The 16,629-nt window shown below is 34.2% G+C and overlaps 1 long non-coding RNA gene across 1 annotated transcript; it reads left to right on the top strand.

Annotated features, from left to right (window-relative positions):
- Positions 1-485: 485 nt before the first annotated feature.
- Positions 486-11,221, top strand: LOC143245265 (uncharacterized). Its single transcript, XR_013025543.1, has 2 exons — positions 486-3,426; positions 10,971-11,221. It is a non-coding gene; the product is annotated as an uncharacterized LOC143245265 (long non-coding RNA).
- Positions 11,222-16,629: the final 5,408 nt, after the last annotated feature.

Consider the following 16,629-nt stretch of genomic DNA (forward strand, 5'->3'; position numbering starts at 1 on the left):
CTAAAATCGATGGATGATGAAAAGCTCTTACGTATCAACAGTTTATTCTTATTTAAGTGAAACTTTTTTACTAAGCTAGTGGTGAGCTGGAACATCTGGCTTTATGTCCATTGGTGAGCTGAAATATTTTAATTTATGTCCCCTGGTGAGCTGGAACATCTGGCTTTATGTCCATTGGTGAGCTGAAATATTTTAATTTATGTCCCCTGGTGAGCTGGAACATCTGGCTTTATGTCCATTGGTGAGCTGAAATATTTTAATTTATGTCCCCTGGTGAGCTGGAACATCTCGATTTATGTCCATTGGTGAGCTGAAACATCTTACCTTATGTCCATTAGTGAGTTAGAATATCTTACTTTATGTCTTCTGGCGGGCTGAAACATCTTACTTTATGTCCATTGCATGCTGGACATATCTCTACAATGGTTGGAACTGAGCATGAAATAACCACGTGCAAAACACGAGCGCTACTTTTTATCGTGTATTAAAACTGCCTGCACATCTCACGTGAATTGTTTCCGTATTCGTTTGTTTGTTAGTTTGTTTTTCGGGAAGTTTTTTACAATGATTTTAACGCAACGAGCCTCTTGTGGTCATGCGCAACCATCTACAACAACAACCAATACGTCATTCATCTCAACGTAATAGTTGTCACTGTGTTCGTGCCAGTCATCTCAACGTAATAGTTGTCACTGTGTTCGTGCCACTGCTTCTTGTTTCACATTGCATATTTCTACACAATGGCGGATCGAATACCATGTCCTTAATTCTGCACTACGTTATTTCTTGCATTTTTAAACATCCATCGTGTTATTTGCCTGCTTCGTTAGATAATTAACGCATATCAGAATCGACTTGTTGACACTTTGATGTACTTCAATCTGCTTTGAAGATTCTTTAATTCAAATTTTAATGTGTGCGGTAAAACGTTGAAGAACAAATAGGACTAACTGTTATTTTCAGTGTTTGTTATTATTAAACCGTTTCTTTTTCTTCTAACGATTATTTAATATTATCAACTGCAAAATATTGGTTACAAATAAAGGTTCCCAACTCATTACTAGAGTCAGTATAGTTCACAGTAATTAATATCTTTATTGCCAAAGTAACTAAACTTGTCGTATTCTTGGTGAATAATCTCACGAGTTGACACTGAGTTTTAGGGTTGTCTATCACCTGAAAATGTTAAATGTGCTAGTCGAACTGATAAAACTTGTTAAACACTTGGATACGTTACGTAATAATGTAAAAACATCCTTTGATGTTTCTATGGAAAGATAATAGTTTTTGAAAATAGATTTATATAAAACCTAATCACTTACTGTGCAATATATATATAATTACACTTACGTACAATAAAAAGTAATTTTTACAGCACCATTTACATGTACAACATAACTTGAACATTTAGCTACTGTATCGGAAAACAACCGCCAGCCCGTAATAACGTTTCACTTCCTTTTCCGCTGTTGAATATCGTGGTGTCGCGTATCTGTAAAGCCCCGCCATTAATAGTTTCGCGTATTTGGGTTAGATTATATAAAAAAATTTGTATTTCTTTGCTTTTTCTATTTTCATTTATTTTTGCCCTTGCATTACAGGGTGTACAAAATATCGATTTGGCCTACAATTAGTGATTTAAACTTATACCAGCAAAATCGATGGTTACTACTCACTTTAGGCCTACAGTGTACGTTGTGTCACGTATTACATTGTTGAGTTTGCAAATTGTAATTTGTAAATTATTTGACAAAAATATGGCGTTGGTTTATAGAACATACACAAATAATTCTTTAAATAAAACTATTCAAATAACTGAAAGAAACCCATGCGTTCCTACCTTTGGTCAATTGGTAGGCTCGGCATGGCCAGGTTGGTTAAGGTGCTCGAATCGTAATCTGAGGGTCGCGGGTTCAAATCCCCGTCACGCCAACCAAACATGCTCGCCCTTTCAGCCATGGGAGCGTTATAATGTTACGGTCAATCCCACTATTCGTTGGTAAAAAGAGTAGCCCAAGAGTTAGTGGTGGGTGATGATGACTAGCTGCCTTCCCTCTAGTCTTACACTGCTAAATTAGGGACGGCTAGCACAGATAACCCTCGTATAGCTTTGCTCGAAATTCAGAAACAAACAAACAAACAATCCTACCTTTGACCTGTAATGACTGAAACTGTCACGAATTTCACCATTCCATGACTAGTTTAGAAACCATATTCAGTCTGACATTTCAACCTATTTTTATATTGAGTTTCCTAAAGTCATGCTTCATATAGTATAACATTCCTTTCCATCGAATTTCGAGAGGTCGTAAACGGGCGTTAATACTTACATTCAGGTAAAGCTTGCATACATTAACGGCTAGTAACTCATTAATTTTACCTTATATCTGTTCTCCCAGTGGAGATGCGGGTCCATCTCCAGAGGTTTCGCAATGAATTGGGGTTTTTACCTCTGTAAGTATCATGTGCAATAGTCAGTAACGTATGCAGTGTTGGGGTTAACAGCAGTAAATTAAGAGTCCCCACCAGAACCTACAATAAAATGACTTTGTAGATTTCTTTCCGGTTAGTTCAATAAACAGACATGTTGCACACAAAATTGTGAACAAATAGTTTGTTCTCTTGTGTTTGTTTCTCTTCTTCACATCACGAGTTTCAAAACATTTTGTAGACGCATTTGAAAGTATCTACTGGATATCACTCGATCCGAGTTTTACAGACCTATAGCAATGACGCCTGCAGTGTGGGGAAGATGTGACGTCACAGGATTTGCTCTGCCACAATAACCATAATGGAAAAGGTCATTATTACATTAATGTTTAAGGGCTAGTGGGAAAATGTTAACTCAATAATTGTTCAGTAGTAGACAAAGTTTAAAATATCAATCTCTCATGTTACCAATATGAAATTATATGTCTCGGTTCGAAGCTGCTTTATATGGGTTCTCTGGTACTGAAACAGTTCGGGCGTAAATCCTGACAAAGAGGGGCGTCTCGAACTCCGACTACAATTAAATTTCCTACACTAAACTTACCCTTCATTCCTCGTGTTCGTGTGTGATCGGACAGTAGCGACACCACTAGTGAAGTTGAAGGAAAAACTAAACCTACATACGTATTTGGAGCAACAGTATTGACTGACAAAACAAAAGTAAACAGAATTTCCCGTTGCTTCGTCGTGCAATAACTAAAAAACTGGTTTAAAGATTAAAAAAAATAGGTTTTACGGATACTAGAACGGACAATTTTGTTTAGCGCGAAATTATTCATAATTGGCGCCGTTTCTTTACTTTAGAGCAGTAAAATATATTCGTTATCTAAATTTCCTCTCGCGTGTACACAGGACATCGAAATGTCGGAAGTAAGCGTACGAAGGCGGAGTTCGACAGAAAGCCACGCCTCCACTGGCAGTCAAAACATCCAGGAAGTGAGTTACTAAATGCTTTTGGTGTGAGTGTTGTATACCGTCTGTCTTCCATTTTTGTTTTACTTATTTTATGTCTGATTTGTAAGATAAGAAGTAATAATAGAAAGGTTAGTACCACATGATCGATATTTAATATTGGTCATAATTCACCGTCTAGTTATATTTGTAGGTTTTGTTTTGTTTTTTTTGTTGTTGTTTTTTTGTTAAGGTGTAGAACTGTCATAATTAATAAAACTGCTACTAAAACACTGCTACATTTTTTTGTGTTTCATTCCAAAATATTTGTTGTTGTATTCATGGGTATGATTAATTAAAAACGTTTATAATGTTTCACATTTATGCGTCTTGGCGAACATTATAAAGTATATATTTATCACATTATATACATATATTAAGAGTGAGAGATTTCGAACATATTTTTGCTTCTCAGTGACTGATAATATTTAGTATAGAGGGCACTAAGAGTTTGTTTATCAGAATTAGAGAGTATTGGAGATTTATTATCGCAGTTCATACACTGAAAATTATGTCTTAAGTAGTGTTTAGTAGGCTAAATGTCCTCTATTTCAATACTATTGATGTTACACACACGTATATCAAACACCAGCAGTAAGTGATGTCTGTTACGTTAACCTAAGTGTTTGCTAGGCTGTGAGTATTGTCTATGCTGTTGATCTAATGTCATTATATCCGAGAAACCAATAACACAAATGTACATTACAGACCAGCAATGGGTGTTGTTTATACCTTTAATCTAAGTGTATACCAGAGACAGTCAAAGAGATTTGTCCATACTGTTGATCTAACATAAGTTTATCTTAGAGTCAATTAATGGGTGTTATTTGTACTACTAACCTATCATAATTTATAAACAACCAAAGAGTGTTGTGTCTACTGTTTACGTTACACAAGTGTATACTATAGACCAATAATATATGTTGTCTGTACTATTGATCTAACATTAGTGTATACAACAGACCAGTAACATGTGATGTGTTTACTGTTGATCTAATATAGGTATATGCTATAGACCAGTAATGTGTTGTCTTTACTGTTGATCTAACATAGGTATATACTACAGACCAGTAATATGTATTGTCTGTGCTGTTATTCTAACATAGGTATATGCAACAGACCAGTAATATGTGTTGTCTGTACTGTTATTCTAACATAGGTATATGCAACAGACCAGTAATATGTGTTGTCTGTACTGTTATTCTAACATAGGTATATACAACAGACCAGTAATATGTGTTGTCTGTACTGTTTATCTAACATAGGTATATACTATAGACCAGTGATATGTTTTGTGTGTACTGTTGATCTAACATAAGTGTATACAATAGACCAGTAATATATGTTGTCTGTACTGTTGATCTAACATAGGTATATACAACAGACGAGTAATATATGTTGTCTGTACTGTTGATCTAACATAGGTATATACAACAGACGAGTAATATGTGTTGTGTGTACTGTTAATCTAACATATATTGATACTGCAGACCAGTAATGTGTTGTCTGTACTGTTGATCTAACATATATTGATACTTAAACCAGTAATAAGTGTTTCAATATACACTTAGTATAAAATTATTCGATAAACTTATTCTGTTCTTTAGTCTAGGATTAGAATTTTTTAGTGCTTATTAATTACTGTTGTTCTCTGTATGAATCTGGGGCATTTCATTACGGACAGTTTGTAACGTGGAATTGTTTGTTATGAAAGACGTTGCAGAATTTAAGTAACCCTAACATCCTTACGAAACAAAATATAATCGTTTCTTATGATTTATGAATTTTGTTATTGGATTCATTACTCCACCTCTCTGTCTCGTCAAAACGATACATATATTATGTTTGAAAATATTGAAATTATTGTAGGTGTTTCCCAATTCCAATCAAAGTGTAACAAACTACAGTAAATCCTTTGCTAGGCCTATTTAACTTTTAATAACACCCCCATCCTCCTGGTTTAGACGTCCTCTTTCCCTTACATATTTTTATGTAATTTCTAATAGATCCCAAATGATTGAACGATGTACAATTTATTATATACAATAAATATAATATTTATTATATTATTTATGAATTTTGTTATTGGATTCACTACTCCACCTCTCTGTCTCGTCAAAACGATACATATATTATGTTTGAAAATATTGAAATTATTGTAGGTGTTTCCCAATTCCAATCAAAGTGTAACAAACTACAGTAAATCCTTTGCTAGGCCTATTTAACTTTTAATAACACCCCCATCCTCCTGGTTTAGACGTCCTCTTTCCCTTACATATTTTTATGTAATTTCTAATAGATCCCAAATGATTGAACGATGTACAATTTATTATAATTTTATATTATTTTCGCCATTCAGTTTTGTATTTATAAAACTACCTATCACGAGTTCGATATACGTAACATAAACTGTCATGTCACAAAAAATGACGTTTCTTATGATTTATGAATTTTGTTATTGGATTCATTACTCCACCTCTCTGTCTCGTCAAAACGATACATATATTATGTTTGAAAATATTGAACTTATTGTAGGTGTTTCCCAATTCCAATCAAAGTGTAACAAACTACAGTAAATCCTTTGCTAGGCCTATTTAACTTTTAATAACACCCCCATCCTCCTGGTTTAGACGTCCTCTTTCCCTTACATATTGTTATGTAATTTCTAATAGATCCCAAATGATTGAACGATGTACAATTTATTATAATTTTATATTATTTTCGCCATTCAGTTTTGTATTTATAAAACTACCTATCACGAGTTCGATATACGTAACATAAACTGTCATGTCACAAAAAATGACGTAACGATAACGTGGCTGTCACGAGCTTTCCTAGTAAAAATGTGTCCGAAATGAAATATTCGTAACAAAATGTCTTGGTCCTCATTCAAGTACTATTACAGTCTTATTTTATGTTCCTAATGGTACAAAGTTAAGTATAAGTAAAATGTTTTCCTTTTCCGGAATAAGGTTTTGCCTCAGAAATCACGTTTTGTGTTGTTAATGTTCGATATGTAAGGAAACAAATATTCTATATTTCTGTGTAAACACAGATGGCAGATGTAATTGTTAGATAGATGTATATATAACAAGAAGTACCTTAGAGATGATATTCATTTTTTACTCGTTTGTTGCCAAGTATATTTAACATAAGTGACCATTCAAAATATCGATATAATTTCTGTAGACGTACGAAGTGAACATGCTTAAACATTGAGTTCAGTGTACTGAAAGCTGACGAAGCGTGGGAAACCAGTAGGCCTAATATTTGTGATATCTTCCTGAGTTTAGTGTATTGAAAGCTGACGAAGCGTGGGAACCAGTAGGCCTAATATTCGTGATATCTTTCTGAGTTTAGTGTACTGAAGGCTGACGAAGTGTGGGAAGCCAGTAGGCCTAATACTTGTGATATCTTTCTGAGTTTAGTGTACTGAAAGCTGACGAAGTGTGGGAAACCAGCAGGCCTAATATTCGTGGTATCTTTCTGAGTTTAGTATACTGAAAGCTGACGAAGCGTGGGAAACCAATAGGCCTAATAATTGTGATATCTTCCTGAGTTTAGTGTATTGAAAGCTGTCGAAGTGTGGGAAACCAGCAGGCCTAATATTCGTAATATCTTTCTGACATTCCTTTTAATTTACCCACTAATACTTTCAGAACAAAATCAGTAAAGATAGTATTTAAGAAGCGTCTTGTAGCAACGAGTCACTGTTGACAAAACACACAAGAACATTTGTAGAAAAGCTGGATTCTTTTCTCATATCTGTATCGCGACAAATGTCATATGGTTATCTCGCAATGAAGTACATGCTAACGTAACAGTACCGATACTAATGTATCCTTCCAATACTAGTTTGTAATTTTATTAACACGCATGACGATACAAAAGTTTTATATTTTTTTTATTATGTGTTATTGTCTGAAACTGGATTTTTGTTGTTCTTGTTGTCGTAACAGTAGTGTTAAACATTTCGTAGTTGATATATATGTGTTTTTTGTTGTGTTATTAGTCAAGCAACTATTTTATGAGAATACAACTACTAGTTTTATGTCTTCAGAATTTCTCTTATGTTAAACAGATATAAAAAGATTTTCAAGTGTGGAAGTAAATTTATTGTGCATTTTCGGAATCAGATGTTATATATTTATCTTATCTATAAAAACCCGAGTAAATCAATTTATTCTATACTATAAACATGCTAATGTCAGTTATACAGATCGTAAAAACGATTTAATATGAGGTAAGAGATGAAATAATGTATTCTGATAATGGGTAAGAGATGAAATAACGTGATTTAAAGTTTGGTAAAAGATGAAATGATGTATTCTGATTACACTGGGGAACACTCATTTTGTTGCATTTAAAAAAAGACCTTTCTATAGTCAATTTGAGTGTGTTGATTTCAAATCTGAAGTCGGTTTTTGTCTGCAAGCTACAGATTTTATGCAATTTGACATTTTTATTTATTTTTTAATTTTTCGTTATTATAGGAAATTATAGGAATGGCTTATCAATTTGTTTGTGTATTTTATTCAGGTAGGAATTTGCGTTTGTAACTTTTGCGTTTGTACACTTCATCTGGACAATCTCGTTTAATGCTCCAGCAGTAGTCAGCCATCATACTTTTGTCCCAGCGCCCTTGGTAGCGTTCTTCCATGACCTTTAGGTCTTGGTGGAATCGTTCTCCTTGTTCGTCACTCACAGCCCCCAGGTTGTCAGGGAACTTATCAAGGTGGCTGTTCAAGAAATGAAGCTTGATGCTCATGTTGCACCCGAGATCACGAAAAGCGAGGAGCATTCTGTTCACAAGTTCACTGTAGTTCTCCGCCTTATTGTTTCCAAGGAAGTTCTGAACGACTGCCACAAAGGATAACCATGCTGCCTTTTCTAAAGTGGTCATCTTAGCAACAAACTGATCATCACGAATTAGGGTTCGAATCTGTGGGCCATCAAACACGCCTGCTTTGATCTTCTCAAATGATAACCCTGGTAAAGCTGTGATGATGTGTTGGAAACATTCACCTTCGGTTTCCAGTGCCTTGACAAATTGCTTCATCAAACCTAATTTGATGTGAAGAGGAGGAAAGATGATCTTATCTCTGCTTACAATTGGGTCTTGTATGATATTTGGCATGCCTGCTTCAAGGGTGTCACGAATAGGCCAGTCCTTCTGGACCCAATGTCTGTCTCGTGCTCGGCTGTCCCACATACAGAGGAATCATGGAAACTTGGTGAAACCTTTCTGTTGTCCAAGAAGAAAGTTGACCATCTTTAAGTCTACACAAATGATCCAATTGTGCTCATGATATTTTAATAAGTCCATGATCATTCTCATATCATCATAATCTTCCCGCAAATGCACTGAGTGACCGACAGGTACTGCTCCATAAACATTCCCATTATGTAAAAGAACACACTTTAGACTGCGTTTTGAACTGTCTAAAAAGACTCTCCATTCAGCAGGACTATAGTAAGGTACACCCAGTTCTTTGAGAAGCCCTTGGATGTCATGGCAGTAAACAAACTGTCTGTCTTCTGAAAAGAAGGTCACAAAAAGCTGGTCACGCTTTCTGAAATATGATACTTTAACAGAGTGATTAACAAGATTTCTGCCTTGTAATCTCGATGCCAAAAGCTCTGCTGCTTTCTTTGAAAGACCTAAATCCCGCACTAAATCATTCAGTTCAGCCTGGGGAAGAGGCTTGGGGACAGGAAAGGTTCAGTGTCTGAAGAACAGTTCTCCGATTGTGTACACTTTTCTGACAATTCACTGTCACAACTGTCTTGTTCGCTTGTATCATGTCCAATGTCTTTATCGTCCAATGAAGGCAAGCCTTTGAAAACTGGAACAGGAACTTCTTCAGAGTGCGGAGCAGGCCGAATAGCTGAGGGAATGTTCGGATACGTAATCTTATGTCGGTTTTTCTTCCCAACACCCGTTGTGTTTACCAAGCAGAAATAACAGTCAGATACATGGTTGGTGGGTTCGCGCCAAATCATTGGAACACCAAAAGGCAGACCATTGCGTTTTCCTTTGGTCCAGTCTCGAAGCATTTCCTCACAATTGTGGCACACAACATGAGGAGCCCATTGCTTGTCTTGATCACCAAGATGAACTTCAAAATATGCCTTGTAGGCACGCTTGACGAACGAGGATATGTTACGTCTCTGACGATTGAGTGTGCAGCATCCACATATGTAGCAGAAGGCATCAGGCTTGTTTCTGCAATGATATCTATTTTTGGAAGCCACGTTTGATCTGAAACAAAAGAAGAATGATCAAAATATTAGAAGCTATCTACATATATGGAAGTGAAAATGCTTATACATGGTTTACGCAAATTCACATTTGTACAATTTCATTAACCTCAAATTGCATACAAACTAGAGCTTGTAGAGAAAAACTAATTTCAGATTTGAAATCAGCGCCTAAACTCCTTCAGAATCAGTTAAAATATCCAATGCAACTCAAAGTTACTGAAAAGTGTTCCCCAGTGTAATGGGTAAGAGATGAAATAACGTGATTTAAAGTTTGGTAAAAGATGAAATAATGTATTCTGATAATGGGTAAGAGATGAAATGACGTGATTTAAAGTTCGGTAAAAGATGAAATAATGTATTCATTCTAATAATGGGTAAGAGATGAAATAACGTAATTTAAAGTTTGGTAAAAGATGAAATAATGTATTCTAATAATGGGTAAGAGATGATACAACTTGATCTAATACTAGATAAGAGACGGAATAACGTGATCTAACTTGATCCAATACTGGGTAAAAAATAAAGTGTGATCTAATACTACGTAAGAGATAGAACAACTTAATCTAACAATGGGTAAAAATTGAAATAACGTGATCTAACTTGATCTGATACTGAGTAAAAAAAAGTTTGATCTAATACTACGTAAGAGATGGAACAACTTAATCTAACAATGGGCAAAATCGAAATAACTGGATTTAATACTGGGTAAAAAAATAAATAGTGTGGCCTAATACTACGTAAGAGATGGAACAACTTAATTTAACTCTGGTTAAATATGAAATAATGTAATCTAATAATGGGGAAGAGGTGATACAACTTGATCTAATAGTGGGGAAGAGATGATACAACTTGATCTAATAATGGGGAAGAAATGATACAACTTGATCTAATAGTGGGGAAGAGATGATACAACTTGATCTAATAATGCGGAAGTGATGATACAACTTGATCTAATAATGGGGAAGAGATGATACAACTTGATCTAGTATTGGGTAAGAGATAAAATAACGTGAAAATCATATAATTTTACTTCACAAGCTCTCCTATAAAATCTGAAACAAAGACAACCATTCTTTCAGCTTTATCATCCCATCATTATATAAATACAATTATAGATTATTTTCTATAAAAAAATTAAATGTATTAAGTTTAGTTGTTGTTTTTAGAGAATCTGTAAGATGTCACTTACGTTGGGTTTTCACTTCACAACTTGTGATCGCCCTGTAGGGCCATACCAGTTTCAAACGTTTTTTTCTCTGTGTTAGGATGACATTCTCCGACCTAGTCAACAGAGTAGGTCGCGGTCTCCTTCTCCTGCTGGGTTTAAGCCTTCGTCACCCTACCGAAGGAGATCCCCAACCCCTATCCGACGATCTCCCTTCCCTTGTCGTGGCTTCTCAGATACTGTCACCGACCTCGTGGACCTAGTGAGGCACGAGACAACAGCTCACAGAGCGAGGGTTAAAAGTAAGTATTGATGGCTGTGATTGATTGATTCCAGATGGCGTATTTCATTATGCACACAAATAATTCGATTTTTTTGGGTATCTAGCCTTATGCGTTTTCTGAGTTCATTAATATATTAGAATCTGTATTACATTGACGTAGACAAATCAGGCTTTGTACCTTCAGCTAAAAGCTAAACTTTCGACGGAAAGGACTTTGAATAACAGTTATCAATGATATATTGTGTTAACATAGAGTTTCGGTGGAACTTGAAAGTTCAGTGAGAGTGTATGTTCTGATGACTTACTTACTTAAAAGACATTACTCGTTATTGAAAGGATCACATACGTACATCATATTTTAAACAATAATTTCAACTTAATCTCTTCTACCATGATCAGCCCCGGCATGGCCAGGTAGTTAAGACGATCGACTCGTAATCCGAGGGTCGCGGATTCGAATCCCCGTCACTCCAAATGTGCTCGCCCTTTCAGCCGTGGGGGCGTTATAAAGTTATGATCATTCCCACGATTCTTTGGTAAAACAGTAGCCAAAGAATTGGCAGTGGGTGATGATGACTAGCTGCCTTCCCTCTAGTCTTGCATTACTAAATTAGGGACGGCTAGAGAAGATAGCCCTTGTGTAGCTTTGCGCGAAATTCAAACTGTCATGATCACACATGTAGGTGAGGAAAACCCCTGAGACCCCTGTTCATTTGATTCACTTCTTAACACGTGTTACAAACTAAAATCGATCGCAATATACGATTCTCCAACACGCAGGTATGAAAAAAAAAAAACAGACACAAAAATATTTCATAGTAGACCACTATAATGTTTGTCGCACATGTTTCAGAAGGAGAAAAACAAATGTATTCATTATGTTAGAATGAAAACATTCGTCAGGACATCGAGACAGTTGTCCAAACTTATGATAATGACAAAAACAAACAAGATGATTGCGAAACATTGTTACAGTGTAATGAAGAGAAACAAGGTGAAAATGAAACATTGTTACAGTATAATGAAGAGAAACAAGGTGAAAGTGAAACATTGTTACAGTATAATGAAGAGAAACAAGGTGAAAGTGAAACATTGTTACAGTATAATGAAGAGAAACAAGGTGAATTTGAAACATTGTTACAGTGTAATGAAGAGAAACAAGGTGAAAATGAAACATTGTTACAGTGTAATGAAGAGAAACAAGGTGAAACTGAAACATTGTTACAGTATAATAAAGAGAAACAAGGTGAAAGTGAAACATTGTTACAGTGTAATGAAGAGAAACAAGGTAAAAATGAAACATTGTTACAGTGTAATGAAGAGAAACAAGGTGAAAGTGAAACATTGTTACAGTGTAATGAAGAGAAACAAGGTGAAAATGAAACATTGTTACAGTGTAATGAAGAGAAACAAGATGAAAATGAAACATTGTTACAGTGTAATGAAGAGAAACAAGGTGAAAATGAAACATTGTTACAGTGTAATGAAGAGAAACAAGGTGAAAATGAAACATTGTTACAGTGTAAATGAAGAGAAACAAGGTGAAAATGAACATTGTTACAGTGTAATGAAGAGAAACAAGATGAAAATGAAACATTGTTACAGTGTAATGAAGAGAAACAAGGTGAAAATGAAACATTGTTACAGTGTAATGAAGAGAAACAAGGTGAAAATGAAACATTGTTACAGTGTAATGAAGAGAAACAAGGTGAAAATGAAACATTATTACAGTGTAATGAAGAGAAACAAGGTGAAAATGAAACATTGTTACAGTGTAATGAAGAGAAACAAGGTGAAAATGAAACATTGTTACAGTGTAATGAAGAGAAACAAGGTGAAAATGAAACATTGTTACAGTGTAATGAAGAGAAACAAGGTGAAAATGAAACATTGTTACAGTGTAATGAAGAGAAACAAGGTGAAAATGAAACATTGTTACAGTGTAATGAAGAGAAACAAGGTGAAAATGAAACATTGTTACAGTGTAATGAAGAGAAACAAGGTGAAAATGAAACATTATTACAGTGTAATGAAGAGAAACAAGGTGAAAATGAAACATTGTTACAGTGTAATGAAGAGAAACAAGGTGAAAATGAAACATTGTTACAGTGTAATGAAGAGAAACAAGGTGAAAATGAAACATTGTTACAGTGTAATGAAGAGAAACAAGGTGAAAGTGAAACATTGTTACAGTGTAATGAAGAGAAACAAAGGTGAAAATGAAACATTGTTACAGTGTAATGAAGAGAAACAAGGTGAAAATGAAACATTGTTACAGTGTAATGAAGAGAAACAAGGTGAAAATGAAACATTGTTACAGTGTAATGAAGAGAAACAAGGTGAAAATGAAACATTGTTACAGTGTAATGAAGAGAAACAAGGTGAAAGTGAAACATTGTTACAGTGTAATGAAGAGAAACAAGGTGAAAATGAAACATTGTTACAGTGTAATGAAGAGAAACAAGGTGAAAATGAAACATTGTTACAGTGTAATGAAGAGAAACAAGGTGAAAGTGAAACATTGTTACAGTGTAATGAAGAGAAACAAGGTGAAAATGAAACATTGTTACAGTGTAATGAAGAGAAACAAGGTGAAAGGTGAAACATTGTTACAGTGTAATGAAGAGAAACAAGGTGAAAATGAAACATTGTTACAGTGTAATGAAGAGAAACAAGGTGAAAATGAAACATTGTTACAGTGTAATGAAGAGAAACAAGGTGAAAATGAAACATTGTTACAGTGTAATGAAGAGAAACAAGGTGAAAATGAAACATTGTTACAGTGTAATGAAGAGAAACAAGGTGAAAATGAAACATTGTTACAGTGTAATGAAGAGAAACAAGGTGAAAGTGAAACATTGTTACAGTGTAATGAAGAAACAAGAAACACAGTGTGAAAAAGGTTTGAAACATTGTTACAGTGTAATGAAGAGAAACAAGGTGAAAATGAAACATTGTTACAGTGTAATGAAGAGAAACAAGGTGAAAATGAAACATTACAGTGTAATGAAGTGAAAATGAAGAGAAACAAGGTGAAAATGAAACATTGAAACATTACAGTGTAATGAAGAGAAACAAGGTGAAAATGAAACATTATTTACAGTGTAATGAAGAGAAACAAGGTGAAAATGAAACATTGTTACAGTGTAATGAAGAGAAACAAGGTGAAAATGAAAACATTGTTACAAGGTGAAGTGTAATGAAGAAGAGAAACAAGGTGAAAATGAAAATTGTTACAGTGTAATGAAGAGAAACATTGTTACAGTGTAATGAAGAGAAACAAGGTGAAAATGAAACATTGTTACAGTGTAATGAAGAGAAACAAGGTGAAAATGAAACATTGTTACAGTGTAATGAAGAGAAACAAGGTGAAAATGAAACATTGTTACAGTGTAATGAAGAGAAACAAGGTGAAAATGAAACATTGTTACAGTGTAATGAAGAGAAACAAGGTGAAAATGAAACATTGTTTACAAGTGTAATGAAGAGAAACAAGGTGAAAATGAAACATTGTTACAGTGTAATGAAGAGAAACAAGGTGAAAATGAAACATTGTTACAGTGTAATGAAAGAGAAACAAGGTGAAAATGAAACATTGTTACAGTGTAATGAAGAGAAACAAGGTGAAAATGAAACATTGTTACAGTGTAATGAAGAGAAACAAGGTGAAAATGAAACATTGTTACAGTGTAATGAAGAGAAACAAGGTGAAAATGAAACATTGTTACAGTGTAATGAAGAGAAACAAGGTGAAAATGAAACATTGTTACAGTGTAATGAAGAGAAACAAGGTGAAAATGAAACATTGTTACAGTGTAATGAAGAGAAACAAGGTGAAAATGAAACATTGTTACAGTGTAATGAAGAGAAACAAGGTGAAAATGAAACATTGTTACAGTGTAATGAAGAGAAACAAGGTGAAAATGAAACATTATTACAGTGTAATGAAGAGAAACAAGGTGAAAGTGAAACATTGTTTACAGTGTAATGAAGAGAAACAAGGTGAAAATGAAACATTGTTACAGTGTAATGAAGAGAAACAAGGTGAAAATGAAACATTGTTACAGTGTAATGAAGAGAAACAAGGTGAAAAGAGAAACATTGTTACAGTGTAATGAAGAGAAACAAGGTGAAAATGAAACATTGTTACAGTGTAATGAAGAGAAACAAGGTGAAAATGAAAACATTACAGTTACAGTGTAATGAAGAAAGAAACAAGGTGAAAATGAAACATTGTTACAGTGTAATGAAGAGAAACAAGGTGAAAATGAAACTTTGTTACAGTGTAATGAAGAGAAACAAGGTGAAAATGAAACATTGTTACAGTGTAATGAAGAGAAACAATTGAAACATTGTTACAGTGTAATGAAGAGAAAAACAAGGTGAAAAATGAAACATTAATGAAGAGAAACAAGGTGAAAATGAAACATTGTTACAGTGTAATGAAGAGAAACAAGGTGAAAATGAAACAATTACAGTGTAATGAAGAAGAACAGTGAAAATGAAACATTGTTACAGTGTAAGAGAAACAAGGTGAAAATGAAACATTGTTACAGTGTAATGAAGAGAAACAAGGAAAAAAATGAAACATTGTTACAGTGTAATGAAGAGAAACAAGGTGAAAATGAAACATTGTTACAGTGTAATGAAGAGAAACAAGGTGAAAATGAAACATTGTTACAGTGTAATGAAGAGAAACAAGGTGAAAATGAAACACATTACAGTGTAATGAAGAGAAACAAGGTGAAAATGAAACATTATTACAGTGTAATGAAGAGAAACAAGGTGAAAATGAAACATTATTACAGTGTAATGAAGAGAAAACAAAGGTGAAAATGAAACATTATTACAGTGTAATGAAGAGAAACAAGGTGAAAATGAAACATTGTTACAGTGTAATGAAGAGAAACAAGGTGAAAATGAAACATTATTACAGTGTAATGAAAAGTGAAACAAGGTGAAAATGAAACATTGTTTACAGTGTAATGAAGAGAAACAAGGTGAAAATGAAACATTGTTACAGTGTAATGAAGAGAAACAAGGTGAAAATGAAACATTGTTACAGTGTAATGAAGAGAAACAAGGTGAAAATGAAACATTGTTACAGTGTAATGAAGAGAAACAAGGTGAAAATGAAACATTATTACAGTGTAATGAAGAGAAACAAGGTGAAAATGAAACATTGTTACAGTGTAATGAAGAGAAACAAGGTGAAAATGAAACATTACAGTGTTACAGTGTAATGAAACAAGAGAAAGAGAAACAAGGTGAAAATGAAACATTGTTACAGTGTAATGAAGAAACAAGAAGAAACAAGGTGAAAATGAAACATTTGTTACAGTGTAATGAAGAGAAACAAGGTGAAAATGAAACATTGTTACAGTGTAATGAAGAGAAACAAGGTGAAAATGAAACATTGTTACAGTGTAATGAAGAGAAACAAGAAACAAGGTGGTGAAAATGAAACATTGTTACA

This window comes from Tachypleus tridentatus, chromosome 2 (assembly GCF_004210375.1).
Source record: "Tachypleus tridentatus isolate NWPU-2018 chromosome 2, ASM421037v1, whole genome shotgun sequence".
NCBI classification, from domain to species: domain Eukaryota; kingdom Metazoa; phylum Arthropoda; class Merostomata; order Xiphosura; family Limulidae; genus Tachypleus; species Tachypleus tridentatus.